The 20,611-nt window shown below is 36.4% G+C and overlaps 4 non-coding genes across 4 annotated transcripts; 1 reads left to right on the top strand and 3 right to left on the bottom strand.

The window, feature by feature from the left end:
- Positions 1 to 608: 608 nt before the first annotated feature.
- On the top strand, positions 609 to 697 carry TRNAY-GUA (transfer RNA tyrosine (anticodon GUA)). Its single transcript is given in 2 exon segments — positions 609 to 645; positions 662 to 697. It is a non-coding gene; the product is annotated as a tRNA-Tyr (tRNA).
- Positions 698 to 3,316: 2,619 nt separating this feature from the next.
- TRNAY-GUA (transfer RNA tyrosine (anticodon GUA)) lies at positions 3,317 to 3,408 on the bottom strand. The gene is given in 2 exon segments: positions 3,317 to 3,352; positions 3,372 to 3,408. It is a non-coding gene; the product is annotated as a tRNA-Tyr (tRNA).
- Positions 3,409 to 5,582: 2,174 nt separating this feature from the next.
- On the bottom strand, positions 5,583 to 5,671 carry TRNAY-GUA (transfer RNA tyrosine (anticodon GUA)). Its single transcript is given in 2 exon segments — positions 5,583 to 5,618; positions 5,635 to 5,671. It is a non-coding gene; the product is annotated as a tRNA-Tyr (tRNA).
- A 1,119-nt stretch (positions 5,672 to 6,790) lies between these two features.
- TRNAY-GUA (transfer RNA tyrosine (anticodon GUA)) lies at positions 6,791 to 6,879 on the bottom strand. Its single transcript is given in 2 exon segments — positions 6,791 to 6,826; positions 6,843 to 6,879. It is a non-coding gene; the product is annotated as a tRNA-Tyr (tRNA).
- Positions 6,880 to 20,611: the final 13,732 nt, after the last annotated feature.

Raw genomic sequence — 20,611 nt, forward strand, 5'->3', positions numbered from 1 at the left:
CACGACCACCAGCCCTCTCGGTCGGCAGGCTATCCGAAGCCCGCCTAGATGGCGCCAGTTAGAGTGAGCGACAGATAATACTAAACATAAAACACATAATTAGTATTAATAGGCTACATTTTAATTACCTTAATATTAACAACGCATTGCAATCGATCAGTTTGTTTTTTAAACGTTTTAAAATGCAAAGTAAGTCTCTTTTAGTTTCAAGTCGATAAATTTCGTTATCAATTGTGAAATCTTTATCTGAGTCGACTATTATCAAAGCCGGCAATGTGACTTTTGGACAATTATTGGTAAATCAGAAAAACGAATTATTGACTTTGTATTCCATTGGCAGTCACAAAACTCTTCTGAACGACATCTTAGATAAATAACAGGTTAAGTATTAACCTTTATTTAATGCAGGTTTTGAACCGTATTCTTTGAAGGAGATCAATCTGTATTGACATATCAATAACATTTTTTTGTCCAAATGCACAGATTGCCACCTTTGATAATAGACGACTCATCTGTTTGATTCGCGTAATAGTATGTTTAAGATGTGAATTTTAATTTATTTTATTTTGGCTATCAATGTATAAGCAAATTTGGCATTATGTCGTGTACCTTCGATAGCTCAGTTGGTAGAGCGGTGGACTGTAGTTGTAAGATAATTGGTATCCATAGGTCGCTGGTTCAAATCCGGCTCGAAGGATTTCCTTTTGTTCATGATTTTGACAATTTTAACTATCGTAAAATAAAATAAAAACTGAGAAAACAACATTAAACTGCAACCAGAACTAAAAAAGTGACGAATATATTTTAGACTCCTCGTGATTAAGGTTAGGATATTAATGTATTGTGATCGGACTTTGATACGTATGCCAATTTTACGTTTGAAGCCGGTCCTTATTACGTTCTCCTCGTTGAACTATCCATAGACACAGCTCACTAAGTTTTTCGCCAGATCTTCTCAATGGATCGCGATTCGGATCCGGTGGTAAATTCTTCGAAGCACTGCTCTCGCTAGGAATGGCGTTAGCAAATTTTCGCAGGTTGTGCCCGTGAGCTTATTTGCCCGTCCGCGCGAAGCTGGAACAGTCCATTAGCCTGCCAGAAATTAGGTACGGAAAAAAGATTAAAGCTACCCTTAGTTATAGATATTCAAGCGAATAAAAGCATGTTAATAACCTCGTTCTGGCAGTTACATTATGTTCATGTATGCTCGAATAGATTTAGTAGAATTGCACAGAAATGTCGTGTTTATGGAATTATGCCCTTGTTCCATCCTATTCCTTTTTAATTAATTCGAAACATCATTATAATATTTACTCACCACTACTGCAGTATTACTATTACTATTCTTAGTTTTGAATATTGAACTTTCCAACGTAATTTATCTATTTAAGATATATCAATCATTTTGTGGGATTCATGGTAAACATCTACAGTCAAAACCGTTTACTGCGACATCGTTTAGAACAACATGCCGGTTATAATAACCTAGAACAAAGGTCCCGGCTGAATGCTATATGACCGCCTTATTAAAAACATTGCTTTATACGACATTGCTAATAACGACATACCTCATAAAACGACCACATTTAACTAATATTGCGGAGAATTAGATCTGTTAGAACGACCGGCTAAGCTGTATTGTAAACAATTTGAATAGGTATCCACATTTGTCTTCAATGGCTATTAAAATCACGAAAGAAAACAATAGGATTTAATTTAGTGTAGGGCTTTTCTAATTCTTAGAAACAAAACACGTGCATGCGGTAGAGTCAAAGCCCACTTCTTCATATCTCGTCAGTTAGTTTGTTACTTATACACAAGACGCACCAAAACTTTGTGGAGTTATTCGTGAAACTTTCAAAATGTCGCAAAGAAAAAGAAAACAAATTAATATTGAAGAAAAATCGCGTATTATGTAAATATATTTTTCCAATAATTCCCTATCGATTTGTTTGTACTTGCACGATACACATTAAACATCACCGGTTGTTATGACTATCGGTTTTTACGACTGAATATGAGCAGTCCCTTCGATGTCGTTATAACAGATTTTGACTGTATTTTTAAATAGTCAAAGGCTAAACCATTTTCTGTTCAACCTGTTTCATTTCTCTTCAATTATTAGTAGTCATTACGGTTTTAGTGAACAAAGGAAATTCTTGATTTGCAATGAAAAAAGAGAACAGCTGTTTTACAAACATTTCAAGTAAATATGTCAATAACAAAACAAAAGACGTAATTAATATTGCTTTTGCAATTTAATTTCGCGTTTTTTAATTTTCATTCTAAGGTTTCCGATGCTTCGATTATATGTATAGTAATCACGGTTAATAATAATTTTGATAAACATTTAGACTGTAGTTAGTTCAACATTCAAACAGCAACGGGCAAACAGACGAAGTTGTCGATGTCATCGACTCGGCAGAGTCGTTAATTTAAGTTTATTATTTGTAAATATCTTTTGCGTCTGAATAAAGGCTTTTATTATTATTATTATAGTTCAACATTCAAATCTTGAGATTAAACCATAAAACTAGCTTTACATTCGAATATCGACCACCCTGTGAGCACTGGTACAAAGTAATGATTGCAATTTTTCGGTTGAATTACTAGATAAATGCAGAGAAATCGGTCAAAATGTATGTGATTCAAACGACGTCGTCAGCCTTCATAGGTCCGTCTGTTGTGTGTCGTCGTGTGGTCGCAATTCGGATTGTCTATGCCTTTTTTATTGCCTTGGTAGGCAGACGAGCATACGGCCCACCTGATGGTGAGTGGTTACCATCGCCCATGGACGTCAGCAATGCTAGGGGCACAGCCAAGCTGCTGCGTACCGTTAACTGTCGTGTCCTTTCAATACTAGGCCATTAATAATAATAATGTACCGTTTATTCCAAAAAAATGAGCATTTCATCTCATCATATCTTTAAACCTGCTGCAACTCTTATTAATACGTTTTTATTAGCTTCAGACGTATGTATGTATGTTTGTAACGGAATCTTTGAGCATGATTTTGTCCCCCTTCAATACGTCGGATTAACTCGAAATTTGGTATACTTATTATGGACCGATGACAATAAAATATTAAAAAAAAATTGAAATACGCTTTTATAGAAAATCCTACTATAAAATAGCACTAAGAAAATGTTAGTTTTTTTAAACTATTATTTATTTTCATGGATTTTATTAAGATTTTCTATTTGATTCATTGACTTAGTTTCATTGATTCATTGATTCAAGTTTTGTTACATAAAATATCGATGATTGAGTTATGAGAGAAAAATCCTAAAAGTTGTTGTTTTAAAACGTAAAAAGTTCCTTCGAGCCGGATTTGAACCAGCGACCTATGGATACCAATTCACATATTACGACTACAGTCCACCGCTCTACCAACTGAGCTATCGAAGGACCACGTAATAAATTGATTTTAATGTTTTACATTCAACTATTTTACACAATCTTATTATATATGTATATAAAATAAAATTGGGTTTGTTCGAACACTTATAACTCGAGAACAGGTAGACCAATTATCACGGTATTTGCTATGTTGTATTTGTCTCCGTCCCGAATAGTAGAATAACTATTAAAAATATTGGAAAATTTTACGAAAATAATTAAAGAAAAGAATAAACATTTTCCAATACAAAATGTTCATGGGTTTCGTTACACATATAATGTTCATCCCGTTGACACGGTAAAATCTCCCCTCAATTCAAATAATAGTTTTCGACAAGATATATCTACGATATTAGGATAATAGCGAATTCTAAATTAAAAAAATTCAGTAATAAAATAGGATTGACTTAATAGGTTGGGGAAAAAGTCTTTTCGCATTATAGTATGTATGAACTTGTAACAAAATCTCTTTGGCTATACTATTTGTAACGGGGCCAGGGACGCGGATTTCGCCCAAGTCCTGGCCCTCTAAGTGTTTCGGGTCTCCCTCACATGTCGGCCTGGGGACCGGCGAAGGGGACCTAAGAAGACGACGTGCAAGCTGCTCTGCACGCGTTTTATGCTAGAGCATCCGGGTGATGGAAGGCCGGCTATCCTCAACCCACGCTGGTTCTGACCCAGCGGAGTATTCCGAGGGTAGACCATTCTAACCGGCGCCATCTAGGCGGGCTTCGGATAGCCTGCTGACCGAGAGGGCTGGTGGTCGTGGCGCCGACGACCGCCAGTCCGGCGTCCCGAGGGGGAGGGTGATGGGAGAGATGTGCTCCGCACTAAACGCTTCACTTTCCCCCTTTGCCTTTTCATGAGTTCTGCCTCATGCGAGGTTTGGATGCTGGTTGTTGAGCGACAGGAGGTTTTAGTCGGTTCAACTCCGATATGCCCCGCCCTCCATCCCCAGTGGAGGGCGGAAGTCCGGTGATTTCCTCCTGACAAAAAAAAAACTATTTGTAAATACAAATATTATAGCTAAATGGCTAGTATTGGTAACATTAAAAGCTTAATTTTTAAAGAAGATAATTTCAAATTCACATTAGGAAAATGTGTGATTTTTATTTATTTTTCGTATTGTCAAGATGAGTGAATCTAATGAAGAAATTTGATACATTTTAAAATTTTACTACAAAAAAGGTAAAAATGCAAAGCCGCGAAAAAAATTTGCGATGTTTATGGACCTAGTGCGATGTTTGTGAGAGTAGCACAAATTTGGTTTAAGCGTTTTCAATCCGGAAATTTTGATGTCAAAGATGCACGTCGCTCTGGTCGCCCGCCCTATTACTGATAAAATGGATGCCATTTTTGAAAAAGTGGAGCAAGATCGGCATATTAATATTTATGACGTAGCTGAAGAACTGGGAATTGACTACAAAATAGTTTTGACGCATTGAAAAAAAATGGGCACACAAAAAAGCTCGATATTTGGGTGCCTCAGGAGCTCACTGAAAGAAACCTAAAGAACCGTGTACCGTTTTTTATTATTTATTACAACGTAATGAAACCGAACCATTTTTGAAGGAGCTGATAACAGGTGATGAAAAGTGGATCACGTCTGACAAGACCGTGTGAAAAAGGTCGTGGTCAAAGGCCGGTCTGGCTTCGCAGACTGTGGCGAAACCCGGGTTAACTCGCAACAAGGTGATGCTGTGTGTGTGGTGGGATTGGAAGGGCACTGCTAACAACTGATGAGATTAAAGCAAGAAGTTGAGAGAAAGCGGCCGGAATTAATCAACAGAAGGGGTGTGGTTTTTCATCATGATAACACTAGACCTCACACATCTTTAGCCACTTAGCAAAAATTAAGAGAGCTTCGCTGGGAGGTGTTAATGCATCCGCCGTATAGTCCTGACCTTGCACCTTCAGATTTCCACCTGTTTCGGTTTCTTCAGAATTCTTTAGGCAGTGTTAGGTTAACATCACGAGAGGACTGCCAAAAACGATTGTCGCGGTATTTTGATCAGAAGCCCCAAAATTTCTATAGCAATGGGATCATGTCCCTACCTACAAGATGGCATACAGCTATCGAACAAAATGGTACCTACATACTTTAGTTAAATGTAAATAAACTTTATTAAAAAATGTTGTGAATTTTTCCCCAACCTTATATAAAATGTGAGTTTAAAAAATACTCCTTCGAGCCGGATTTGAACCAGCGACCTATGGATACCAATTATCTTACATCTACAGTCCACCGCTCTACCAACTGAGCTATCGAAGGTGTAGTGAATGTTTTAAAATATAACTTGTGATTAAAACAAATGAAAACTTCAACTTCAAAACAGATTTAATTAAAAAAATAAGTATCTTATTTGCTGCTCTATGAATGGTTTTATTTTTTGAAATTATTCTTTATTAATAAGCCACATAAAACGTAGCTCATTGTTACAGCTCTTCTAAATACGATTGAGGGCATTTCTAACTTTCTAAATATATTAACCAAAAATTACAGTTAGAATGGGAACAAATTGTGCTCTCCAAAGGTAAAAAGCAGAATTAAATTTAAAAGAAATAAATTATTTGGTCTTTGCATGCTCCATTGCAGTATTTATTTAACTGGCTGAATTACGAAATTGTAGAGGTTCGAAGGTATAGGGTGCTATGTTATGTTATATTATTTTTGATCATACAAATATATTTAATGTTTGTTATAATAACTTAGTGGCATGACTTGTGAAAAATAGAAGATTCTTTTTTCTCTCTTCTCAAGTCTCATGTATGAAAAGAATTAAAAAAAATTGTTTTTGTAAACTTCTAAAGGAAAGACAAGTTTGAATTATAAATTTATTTTTATTTAATACTTAATTACCGATTGTCAGGAAAACTCGATGTCTCAGGTTATCATGATTGTAATTATACAGTATTATAATTAAATAGAAAAAAGAGTTAAACAAAAGATACAATTTCATCTTTTTCTTCTTTACTTATTCGGATCTAGCCTAAAGGGCTATTCCAGCTTCTCGCGGACAGGTAGATGAGCACACGGGCTCAACCTGAGAGAATTTGCTTACAATAGCTTTGGCAAGAGTAGTGCTTCGGAAAATCTATCACCTGATCGGAATTGCAACCTACTCAGAGGATCTGGCGCCAAACTCGGTGGTTTATTTTCATCAATGTAGTTGAGGTCAATTGAATTTTCGTTATAAAGAATAACTCAGAAACTACTGGTTGGAATCTTGATAAAATTTCAATAGAACCACTTGAGAAGTACCAGATTTCAAATAAACAAAGAATCATCAAAACCGATACACCTAGAAACACGTTCTGAGGTATATAACACATAAAAATTACCGTCGAATTGAGAACCTCCTCCCTTTTTGAAGTCGATCAAAAAAGAGATTCCTTCGAGCCGGATTTGAACCAGCGACCTATGGATATCAATTTATTTACAACTACAGTCCACCGCTCTACCAACTGAGCTATCGAAGGTATGTTCTAGATTGCAAAACTTGCGTATTACTTCGACGCACATTCTACTCTAAGCGACTAAAAACTGATTTGTAACCGTACTGCAGTTACACAAGAACGTGCTCTGATCTACTTTCCAAAACATGCTCATTAATTATTTATTCAAAACTTATGTATGTAATATGTTATTTAAATTTAAAAAAACAAGTTTGGATAAATTAATCAAAAATAAATTTATTCATGTTGATATTCGTAAATTTGTTAAGGCTTTAGTTGTATTCTATCAATAGACTAGCTGACCCGGCTGACTTCGTAATGCCTCAATCGATAAATAAAAGACCTAAATTTTTGTATAAAATAAATTTAAAACAAACAAAAGGAATCCGTCCGATGGGGGGGACATCAAAGGAAAAACAAAATTGTAATTTTTATTTAATTCCGAGAGTTTTCATATTTATCTATACTTTTAAACCTTCTTTGGACTTCCACAAATAATTCAAGATCAAAATTAGCCAAATCGGTCCAGCCGATCTCGAGTTTTAGCGAGACTAACAAACAGCAATTCATTTTTATATATATAGATAGATATTCGATTCGGGTGTGAAACAGAACTTACGAGTATGCGACTCTTCTGCTTCTCGGCTTCTTCAAGCTGCTACTGTTTTCAGCCTTGCATAATTCAGCCTTACGTCCTCGGATAGCTTTATTTCCTAGCTTCCCTAATTCTTATATTGAGTACTGGTAGAACTTGTCGTACGCTTACGTATTGGTACTTACCATCTTTCTGTCCGTTTCCAAGCAAAGCAAGCATATGTTGTTATATATTATAAATATTAGGAGACTCGTAATTGCAATTGTATTTGTCACTCAGATCCAGTGATCGGGCTATATCCCCGTTGCGATGTCTGTTGACTCTAGAACTTCTTTCACTACGAGCGGAACGCTTATTTTAATATTATATTATTTTAAAAATATTTTTACAACATATGCATTGTCGAATCCATATTCAACTAGAACCCGTTTTACACTTACATACATGTGTAGCTTATTACACATTTATGGAATAAACGCTGATATATCATTTAAATGAATATTCTGTAAAACACTGCTCGGAATGAGACAGGACTCTTGCACCCGGTTGCACTATTGTCCAATCCTCCATATCGTTAACATATTAATTGAGATTCTCGGTATAAGGAACGTCTAGCTGGTTCTGTGGTGTGCTAAATCCGATTTATGTTCCAGAAACTCGATTTATGAATACACGAACTCAGAATAACAAGGCTTTATATCCTGATGACGATGAGCGATCACATATAATTTTTTACGTGTTTATTTAATAATCGGTCGATATAGTATGCATTGGAATTAGAATTGCATGTTTTCCTTCATACATTTAATAGTTGATCGATATAGAATGCTTCAGCATTAGAATTGCCTATTTTTACTCATGTATTTACAGTTTATATTTATAAAATTGTAAATGTACTTATAAGAGAAATAAAATCTAAAATAATAATTTAAATATTATTCTTAGACCAGACCTAAGTCTGTGACGTTTTTTTGAAAGACGACGGTAGAAAAAAAAAAAAAAACATTCAACACGTATGTTTTAAAGATGTTTAACTTGAAATAAATGTTCATCATTAATAAAAAAAGACCAGATAATTTGTAAAATCAAGATTTGCTACCGGTTATATAATCAAGATACCGGTTCTGTGACCTACATTTGAAGCATTAAAATGTATAAGGCTTTCAGCTTATCCTAATTAAAATGTTAAATGATATTATGACAGCAGTTGGGAATGGTCAAACAATCTAACAATAATAATTTTGCCTTACTTCCGCATATTTACAACAACCACAATGTACTATAGCATCACAATGAATTCATTAATTGATTTCAGTTTTCTTCTGCTGAGCAAATATCACCTTAGTTTAGTACTTAAATTGAACAATAGCACACTGATTACTCCAAACGTTCATTAAAAATAAGACGACAAACAATGTTGATAATGATCTTGACCTTCGGCATAATACGATAGTCAAGTTGCACATATTTACTATAATGAACCAAAATTAATTGGATGTTCTGAGACTGATAAAAAAACGTGTCAGAATTTTATTTATTTGGGAAATTAACGGTGCAATACATTTGCATAATTTATTAAAGATAGGTAAACTAAGATTAGATAGGTAACTATTACAATACTATTGTCAAGAGTAAAACCGCACGGTATATTTTGGAATACGCTTACTACTAGTTTACTGAAAGTACTTCTAAAAACTAAAAAGAAAAGTGAAAACTTATTGTATTTTAATTTACAGATAATAATGGAACTGCTGATCGCTGGCAAGGCGTCTTGTGAGCCCATAGCGGCATCAACACTCTGCCTATTTCTGCTGCAAAGCCAAACTGTGTTCCGGATTGAAGGGTAGGGCAGCTGTCGTATTATACAACTGAGACTTAGAACTCAAGTCTCAAATTAGGTGACGGAATTGATGTTGTTGATGTTTATTGGCTCCGGTAACCACTTAATACCAGGTCGCGAGCTCCTTAAACCGTCTGATTAATGAAAAAAATTAATTGAATTCTCTTTTTTTTTATTGCTTAGATGGGTGGACGAGCTCACAGCCCACCTGGTGTTAAGTGGTTGCTGGAGCCCATAGACATCTACAACGTAAATGCGCCACCCACCTCGAGATATAAGTTCTAAGGTCTCAGTATAGTTACAACGGCTGTCCCACCCTTCGAACCGAAACGCATTACTGCTTCACGGCGGAAATAGGCGGGGTGGTGGTACCTACCCGTGCGGACTCCCAAGAGGTCCTACCACTAGTAATTACACAAATTATAATTTTGCGGGTTTGATTTTTATTACACGATGTTATTCCTTCACCGTGGAAGTCAATCGTGAACATTAAAATTTGTTGAGTACGTATTTGAAAATTGGTACCCACCTGCGGGATTCGAACACCGGTGCATCGCTACATACGAATGCACCGGACGTCTTATCCTTTAGGCCACGACGACTTCACTCAATCGAATTGCTATGTTTTTGTACATTTGATAACAGGAATTTAAGAATTTTGTTTCTTTTCCGAAATAACAACGTTAGTTATTGGCTTTAGCAATTTTTCTTAAAACTTATAACGAGCCGGCACGCCTACGTATTCATCACTATCATGCTTTTGCCGCAATTTTATTTTTTCCTATCTATTTGCTGGTAGCCTAAGAGGCTATTCCAGCTACGCCCGGACGGGTAGGTGAGTTCACGGGCTCAACCTGAGAGATTTTGCCAACACTAGTCCTAGCAAGATTAGCGCTTCGCAGAATCTACAACCGGATCGGAATCGCGACCAACTGAGAAGATCTTGCGACAAACTCAGTGGGCTGTGTCTGTGGGTTAGTTCGTTCATCGTTCGTCAAACTCTTCATCGTAATCGAGGAGTTCGAAGAGGACGGTGACCGGTGCTTGAAAGGCCTAAAAGCACCGAGAGTGAATCCAGGGGATTGGACAAGACATGTTTCGGGCAACGGCGGCTTTGGGTTGCCCCGTCGCGGTTGGATAAGTCTTGCCGCGAAGTAATTTTGTTTTACGGCTTCAATATCTTGTCTTTTTTTTGACTGTTCCATGAGGAATACTTTGTGAATCTTTTTAAGATGATCCTCATCCCCGCTCATCCACACTCAGTCCACACAGGTCCAGAGACCTTTTTTCGACGCGCGATCAAGATTTGGAATGAATTTCCCTTCCACGGTGTTTCCTGAGCGCTTTTCAAATTTATAAATTATGCGTATATATAGGTAAAGTTGTTTTATTTCAAAATTATATTAAAATAAATAAAAATCTTATTCTTTCTTATGAGGTAACAGTCGATAACCCCCACTCAAAAATCGGAAATATCAGGTTTATTTGAATCCCAAGTGTACACAAGTTTCACATAATATTTGATGATCCCGAAAAACAAAACGTTAAAACAGAATATAAATAATATTAAGAAAATCTATTTAGACGTCACGAGGAATACATTAATGACTTAAAGACAATATCAAACATTAGATTGAAAGTGTCTGCCAAGTTAACTATTGTGTCAGCAATATAGAGACGAACATACAACTTATGCGACAGTTTGTGAACAATAATGGAAGCGGGAAGAAACTATTCAGTCAAGTTGGTATCGTCAACACAGGGCGCCAACTCGACGGAATAATTCATTTAGGGGGAACCCAAGCCACGAATGCTTTTCGATTCTCAAGAGTTTTGACGATTGCTATGTCGAATTGTTCATGTAAATTTTAAAAGAAGACCGAATTTACGCCATCTTGAGTCTTTGATGTCTGTTTCAGTTGCAGATGATAATTAACAAATAAAATGGTCAGATTTTAAATTCATGTACATTTGTATAATGTATAATGTTGTACATTTTGTAATAAACAAATTTACATTACACATTTCTAACTGTTTTAATTGAGAATAGATATACATTAACTAGCGCAAGTAACGACAAGGGCAATGATTCCACAGAGCTTTTTTTTTTTATTGCTTAGATGTGTGGACGAGCTCACAGCCCACCTGGTATTAAGTGGTTACTGGAGCCCATAGAAATCTACAACGTAAATGTTCCACCCACCTTGAGATATAAGTTCTAAGGCCTCAAGTATAATTACAACGGATGCCCCACACTTTAAACCGCAACGCATTAGTGCTTCACGGCAGAAATAGGCAGGGTGGTGGTACCTACCCGCGCGGACTCACAAGAGGTCCTACCACCAGTAATTACGCAAATAAATAGTAAATAATAGTATTTATAATATGTATCAGTCTAATTTTTAAAATCGCTTTAGTACTTTTCTGATAGTATATATACCGATAAAATAAAGACTACTAATGAACCTATCTTAACCTTATAAATACAGTCATTATTATAATTCGAATAATAAAGAAATTTGTGTTGTTAGATATTTACGGGTGTTTCGTGTTGTTTAATGTACTGTAAACACAAAGAAAACAATTAAAGCAGACCTTACATCTATAATAACCGTCGAACAATTTAATTAAAATACTTCATCGCAATTATTATGCTTTTCAGGGTAATAATTACCGATTCGTAGATTAAAAACAATTTTAATGCGTTTTTCCGAAATAATGTCGACAGCTATGTCTCACGCACTTGTTCGAGGTATGTCATAATTAGACCTAAGTTAGGGGTGTCACAGCTTACAGATTTGTCGACATTTGTATGTCAATAGCTCGAACCATGCATCACCTTCGTCTAAAAATGTTTATGAAAATATGTTTTAGAAAATTCCTCATTCCATTTGAGGGCTTTCCTTAAGGATCAGTATACAATACGTGGGGTAGCAAGGGGGCGTGTAAATAGCCCTCCTGCGGCGGGAGCATATAAAGCGGGGTTGTAGAAAGGCGTGTAAATAGCCGTCCTAAGCGGTATGTGACAAATGTTTGTCACTTATAATTAGCGGAGCGGTAAAACTATATAGCGGTAAACAAAAGCTAGTAATCAAACTAAAGATATAAATTAAATACACATAAGCGAGCGGGCGGGCGAATGATTACACGGAAGCAGCAATAAAATGGCAATAAATTAAAAGAACTTGCACTCACCTGTAGACCTTGCCAGTGACTGTCGTGCGGGCGTCGGCGATGGAAGCACGCGGGCGGCGGGAGGGGGTGACGAAGCTCACGTAGCTTTTCGTAAGCTCAAGCACCACACAATATACAAGTGCCGCCATCTAGGCAGCTAGCGGTAAAGCGTGATCGATCGGGTAGAACCACGCTTTGGATAGTCGCGGTAATTAGTTACTGACAAACTCCAAAGGTGGCGCCATCCCAATAATTCATTAGCATCCCATTACTAAATCCGCGTGACCATCCTGCCCGCCTTGAAAGTTCGCAGGACTTTCAACAAATATATAAAGATACTAAGATAGGAAGCATAAAGCTTAAATAGCGGGAAGTTATTTGAAAAGAAACAAATTTTAATTAATAATAAGCCATCATGAATGTTTACGAGTAGAGTTGAAGCGGTTGATGACATGCGGTACTCTAATTTATTCTAGCGGTAGCGGATATAATTTTACAACTGGACGTTTAAGAAATCCAGATTTCGTTTTTACCAAAGCAACGCGTATAATGTTATCGGCACCTGGATACACCTCTTGTATAACTCCAAGTGGCCAGCGGAGCGGTGGAATGTCATCTTGATGAATAAGAACTACTGTCCCAACCTTCACGGGGTTATCTGATGTACACCACTTCTGTCTGACTTGCAACGTATGCAGGTACTCTAATCTCCATTTCCTCCAATAGGAATTAACCAAACCATCTAACAACGCTTTGCGATTAGTTAGACTCATCTGATTTGCGGACAATTCAGACGCGGGTAAATACTGCAAAGGAGTGGACATCAAAAAATGTGCGGGTGTGAGAATTTCGGGGTTGGGATCTGCGGATAAAAGACATAAAGGTCTGGAATTCATAAGACATTCTACTTGATTCAACACAGTTAACATCTCTTCGTAAGTGAGAATTTGTGCGCCTATTACTCTATTTAAATGAGTTTTAACGGATTTAATGTTTGATTCCCATAAACCTCCAAAATGTGGAGCCCGAGGCGGGATCATCTTCCAAATGATTCGGTATTTAGTTAATTCATCATTCCATGCGGATATAAAATTATTTGAAACTAGAAGTTTATACATTTCATCTAACTGAGCCTTTGCGCCAACAAAATTAGTGCCATTATCTGAATACATGAAAGAAACTGGACCTCGACGAGATATAAAACGTTTGAAAGCGGCAAGAAATGAGTCCGTTGACAAATCCGAGGCTAACTCAATATGTATAGCCTTTGTCGTTAAGCATACGAACAGGCAAATGTAAGCCTTTTGTGAATGATGACCACGTTTGCGTACAAGCGTTATCTTAAATGGGCCCGCGTAATCTACTCCCGTGTGACAGAAAGCTTTGGCCTCCATTACACGGCTTGACGGAAGGTCAGCCATCATGGGAGTTGGGTGTGAAGGTGATACTCGAAAACATGATTTACACATATGCACTCTTTTTCTTATAACGTTTCTAGCGGACAATATCCAAAAGCGTTGACGAATAATGGACATCAAAAGGTCCGGACCAGTGTGCAAGTTTGTATTATGAAAATAATCAACAATAATATTTATTATGTGATCGTGTTTTGGCAATAAAGCGGGGTGTTGCGTTTCAAACGGTAAATCAGAGCTCGAAAGTCTACCCTGAATACGTAAAATTCCATCTTCGTCAATAAATGGACTAAGTTTACGAATATTTTTCGAAGGTAAATCTAATTTTCTAATGCTGGCAATATCATGACCAAAATATTTAGCTTGAAGAGCTCGAATAATAGCTTTCTCAGCAGTATTTAAATCGAATGCGGTTACAAACTTGTTTCGCGGTAATTTTCTTATAAATCGAAGTACATAAACAACACAGCGAAGAAGTTTTGACCATGACGAAATTCTCAACCCAAGTTGATATATTGGGGAATCTTCGACAACAGTTAAAGCGGTAAGTGTTACAGATTTTTTCATTTCAGGTATGTCACTTCCAGATTTACAAGGTACAAAAGGTTCAATAGGCCATTGTGAAATAGGATAGCAGGCCCAAGAAGGACCCTGCCACCAAAGCGAGTTATTAATAATTTGTGACGGTAAAAGACCTCGTGACACACAATCGCTAGGATTTTCCTTACCATTAATATGAAAAAAGCGGTCAGGTGATAAATTCTCCTGAATTTGAGCGATGCGGTTTCCTACAAATATTGACCATCTATGCGGGGAAGATTTAATCCAAGAAAGAGCAATTGTAGAATCTGAGAAAGCGTATATAGCGGTGATAGGATGTAAAGAATTATAAGCGTTATAAATAAGTTTAACTAATTTTGACAAAAGAAGAGCGGCACAAAGCTCAAGGCGAGCTAATGTAGTTATCTTAACCGGAGAAACCTTTGATTTTGAGCACAATAATCTTAAAGTAATATCTCCTGTGGGATCTGTAATGTGTAAATAAACAACGCAACCGTAAGCGTTCAAGCTTGCATCACAAAATGCAACAATATTTACTTCACAGTCTTTAAAAACTCCAATATGGCGCGGTATTGCGATAGTTGAAAGCAATGGAAGCTCTTTCACAAGTGAAGAGTAGCGGTAAATAATTGTATCTGGAGGTGTATCATCCCAGTCTATTTTAGAATTCCAGAGTTCCTTAATAAGCAATTTAGCGAACAGTATAACTGGAGCAACCAAACCAAGCACGTCGAACAAGCGTGCGACTAAAGATAATATTGTTCTTTTAGTGCACTTTTCATTAGTGTTTGAGCTCGTCATAAAAAATGAGTCATTAGCGGGAAGCCATGCAAGGCCTAAAACTTTCATGGTATTATTAGCATCATCAGAGAAGCTTACAGAAGAGCGGTGCGTTTCTGGAAGGCTATTAAGAAAGGCAGTGGAGTTACTTGCCCATTTTGTTAAATTAAAACCTCCTGATTTAAAGAGTGAAATTAGTTGTTTCGATAGTTTGATAGCTGAAATATCTTCGTGTAGGGATGTGACGAGATCATCTATATATAATTGAGACTCAGCTACACTAGCGGCTTCTGGATAACGATAACATTCTTCTGATGCTAATTGACGTATAGTACGCATTGCTAAATAAGGTGATGACTTTAAACCAAAGGGCAGACAGTTAAAAGCGAAAATGCGAAGTTTATCATTTTTAAAGCGGTACAATATTTTTAAATATTTATGGTGGTCTGTGGTCACCCTAATGCGTAAGTACATTTGTTCCACATCAGCGCACAATGCCACAGGGAACAAACGAAAGCGGAGTAAAAGCAAAAATAAGTCTGCCTGTAAATTTGGACCAGTATGCAAGACGTCATTAAGTGACAGTCCACTAGATGTTTTAGCACTAGCATCAAGAACTACACGTAGTTTAGTGGTAGTCTTGCTTGGGCGGATAACTGCATGGTGCGGTATATAATAACCGTTATCGGTTTCCTTAGCGGTGTCGTTAATTTCAGTTAAATAACCTTTACTAATGTAATCCTGTATAACGATATCGTAATCATCGCGGAGTGAGGGTAATTGAACAAACTTACGTTCGAGCGAAAGAAAACGGCGGTGAGCAACAGTATAAGACTTGCCAAGGTCAGCGGGATTTCTACTAAATGGTAACTCAACCGTATATCGGCCATCATTATCGCGGGTAATTGTAGAAATATATTTGTTTTCACACTCGGCTTCCTCAGGGCTAAGATGACGCTCATGAGGAATCTCCTCTAATTCCCAAAATTTATGTAAAAATGACTCAAGGTCTTTATGCGTTATAGATGAGAAAGTTTTATTTAAAGTGAATGCAGAATGAATTTTAGTATTTTCGAAAGCGGGTGGATTATCAATATAAACTGTACTAGATAGTCACAAAGAGGTATTATTATCATTTATAACAGAAAAATTATCATGTTGCGGTTTCATAATGCCGGTGTAACTCACTTCAGGTACGTCACCCATAAGAACATAACCGAAGGTTGTTTCTACGGCAGGTGGCGCTAGTGAGCCAGTATCTATACGATTACCTAAGTATATATATGGAAATAACTGAGCACCTAACACCATATCAATCACACCTGGAACGTTCCAGTTTGAATCGGCAAGCGGTAAATTACGTATATGATTCATATTTGAGGAATTTATAAAATAAGCGGGTAATTTATCTGTAATACAGTCTACTACTAAAGCGTGAATATAATATTTATTAGGAGAAAATCTAGATTCAATATTTAAATAAACATATCCGTGAATCGGGCGAGCGGTTAATCCAATACCTCTAATATAAGAATTATTTAAAGGTATAATCGGTAATTTAAGTAATTTACAACAATTGACAGTTATTAAATTATTTTGGGAACCATTATCTATTAAACATCTAACTATTTTACGTTCCCCTTTATTCGAGTGAGCGTATATTTGAGCGGTTGATAATAAAATATTACTATTCGATTTTATTTCCGAACTGTGAGTCAACGTGGTAGCGGTCGTATTATTTTGTTGTTGTATCGTTCTGTTAGAGTGTAAACAAGTATTCGAAGCGGCATCATGATGATCGTAACTCTGAACAACAGGTTGTGATTGAACCTGGGACCGACCGTAATCGGGCCGCGCGGCATCACTCGGAATTCCATGTACCTGCGACCGACTGACCTGCCTGTCCATATCAGCGTAGTCATTCGATGGACTGGGTACGCTTTTACTTTTTTGATTCGCCCGTTTATTACCAAAACACAACAAAGTATGATGATATTTCTTACAATTATTGCATGTTAACTTTGATTGACATGCTTTTAATGTATGCGATAAGCTTAAACAATTGATGCAACCCTTGTGCGATTTAATAAAATCATAACGTTCTTGCGGTGAAATAATATTTTTAAATTCATTACAACGATATAACTGCGTGTGGTGCGAGCTCGAGCAAAGATCGCACGTAGATAACGAAACCGGTTTGTTAACCCTTTCAGTGCGGACTGGGTCATTATAACTACTGGAAATAAACGATTTGTGATTTTTAGATTTCTCTATGTTACACTTCGGTGCAGAGCGTTCTAATATTTTTATCTGATCCTGTATGAATTTAATAAACATTTCAGTTGTGGGTATTTCAATACCACGAACCGATGCTTCAAACGAATGTAACGTTTGAGGATCCAACCTTCTCAGTGAGCATTGTAATAAAATAAAATCAGTCAAATCAAGTAAATTTAATTGTTTCAAAGCGGCAATCGAAGATGAAATTTTTTCAATATACATATTTAAACTATTTGCGGTAGGTGAACCATTTTTTAAATCTAATATATTATTCAGATAATGACATCCTAAAGCTCGTTTATCCTGATATTTACTAATTAGATTCGACCAAATAATATTATAAGTTTCACCTGTGGGTATTATACCAGCGGTTAACTTTAATGCACTATGTGTTAATTTGCCCATTAAATATCTACTGCACACGTTGCGCATCAGACAGTTGCGGGTTATCGTGGATGTTAGCTTTAAAAGCCTGGTAAAATGTTTCCCATCCTTCAAGAGAGCGTCCGTCAAAGGAAGGAAGTGAAATTGTTGGCAATGTTACATTTATGGCGGCGGTAGTTCTCATTACATTTGACGAATTACCAATTGTAATTTTGTTACGAGCGCGTCTTACGTAATTATATAACGTGTCAAAAGACGATAAAGCTGCGTATTCAGGCTCAACTTCGGGGTTTTGCTTTAAATTTAAATCATTGATATCATCCAAATTGCTTTCAAATCTAACACGCATGTCATCAATCGATTCTGATTCGGCAAGAAAAGTTTCAATTAATTCCGAATCAAACTCCGAAATATTTTTTGATTTATTATATAAATCATTAATTTGTGCAAATACTAAATTATTCTTCGCGATAAGTTTCTTTAGTTGTCTATTTTCCATAATGAAGTTATGAAATAACTGACTAAAAAATAACACTAAATGAACTACGTTAATAAATATAATTCAATATGCGGTTACGAGTTATTATTACTAATAGCGATGAATGTAATTAATTTTTACATACAATACAATACTGTAACAAAATGGCGAATGGGGGTAATCATAAATTAATTCTAATTTTAATTAAAATTTAAGCTGGATCTAATCCAGGCTCGCAGGACCAAACTATGGGGTAGCAAGGGGGCGTGTAAATAGCCCTCCTGCGGCGGGAGCATATAAAGCGGGGTTGTAGAAAGGCGTGTAAATAGCCGTCCTAAGCGGTATGTGACAAATGTTTGTCACTTATAATTAGCGGAGCGGTAAAACTATATAGCGGTAAACAAAAGCTAGTAATCAAACTAAAGATATAAATTAAATACACATAAGCGAGCGGGCGGGCGAATGATTACACGGAAGCAGCAATAAAATGGCAATAAATTAAAAGAACTTGCACTCACCTGTAGACCTTGCCAGTGACTGTCGTGCGGGCGTCGGCGATGGAAGCACGCGGGCGGCGGGAGGGGGTGACGAAGCTCACGTAGCTTTTCGTAAGCTCAAGCACCACACAATATACAAGTGCCGCCATCTAGGCAGCTAGCGGTAAAGCGTGATCGATCGGGTAGAACCACGCTTTGGATAGTCGCGGTAATTAGTTACTGACAAACTCCAAAGGTGGCGCCATCCCAATAATTCATTAGCATCCCATTACTAAATCCGCGTGACCAATACGTCATCAGCATATGTCGGATGTACTCTATAGTTCACTATGGATGTTCAGTTGCTGTGTGATGCTTAGTTAAATTTACTGATATAAAATACGAAATTTAGAATCTTAATAATATATAGGATGAATACGCAATGAGGAATATCTAATTGTGCTCCCTTATAATCGGGGTGTTAAAAAACGTAGAATAACAGACAATATATAAAAAAATGTTCAAAAATTCATGTTGAAAAACATTGCGAATCCAATTTGAATTTATCGGACCTTGAAATGGATGGGTTTGTGGGTGTTAACAATTATTGGGTATTAATAGATACGGGCTACCACACAAAATATCCGGATTTACAATGTTTTAGTATAATATTTTAGTGTTTTATTTAACAATATATTAGTTCTATTTATATTTTAGTTTACTATCTTGGTTTAGCTGATTCAATTCTATTTAGTGCAATCCGGGTGTTATTCACTATAACATATCGCGAGACATTTAAAATACATTTTTTTTTTAATTAAACGTGCGCCATTTGTTTATCCCCATGTGTTTATCACCAGAAACATCATTTCTGGTGATAAACACATGTTTTCAAGCAACAACAATTGTTGAAAAAAACGTTCATTAGATAAATGTGGAGTGTAAGTAATATAGATAAATATAGGTATTAAAAAATGCAACCCTGGATAACCCTAGTTACGTCATAATCGCGTTTCAGTATGGCGGCGGCAGGTCGCGCGGCATTTCTGTAAGCCCGCCCTGACATTCACTTAATTACATAGATTACAAGTTGACATTTTCGTTTGCCACCATGATTTAAATTTGAGTGATATGGATTAGCCATATCCATTGCGCTGGATTTATTGTTCAAGGAATTAGAGTTTTATTATAAGGGTTATCATAAAACATTGATTTATGTATACGTAATTTACTAAAACCTTTAGGTACAGTAAAATTATGAGCACGGAATCGGTAACAATGAAATCTGAAGTTGATAACGTTTGAATGTGAAAAAGTAATTTAATAGGTAATTTAAAAAAATCAGTATACATAGTTTGATTAATGAGAATTGTTTTCAATTTTAAATTCCCCACGTTCATGAAAACATGTTTTCGAGAGCCCTTTTCAAAACTAACAATGTAAAATTGTCTTTCAGTCACACCTCTTGAGCCGTCAAGTCAAATATTAATCAAAGTCGGAACAGACAGCACACGTAGATGCACGGGAGCATTTTAATTATACTGAAACGTAATGATCATTTTTCATTCTTAATTGCCGTTTTCATCCATTTCACCTAATCATCGTTATATAGGTGTCTCTTTTGTTTTATGCTAGTAAAGGGACTAAGTCAATTTAAATTCAGCATTTGTCTGGTCTAACGTGAAACAATTGTATTAATGCAAACGCGGATAGTTTACAAACAACAATAAAATAATTGTCGTTTCAGGTTGATTTCCCACAGATTAATATTCC

Source organism: Bombyx mori, chromosome 13, assembly GCF_030269925.1.
Source record: "Bombyx mori chromosome 13, ASM3026992v2".
NCBI lineage: Eukaryota > Metazoa > Arthropoda > Insecta > Lepidoptera > Bombycidae > Bombyx > Bombyx mori.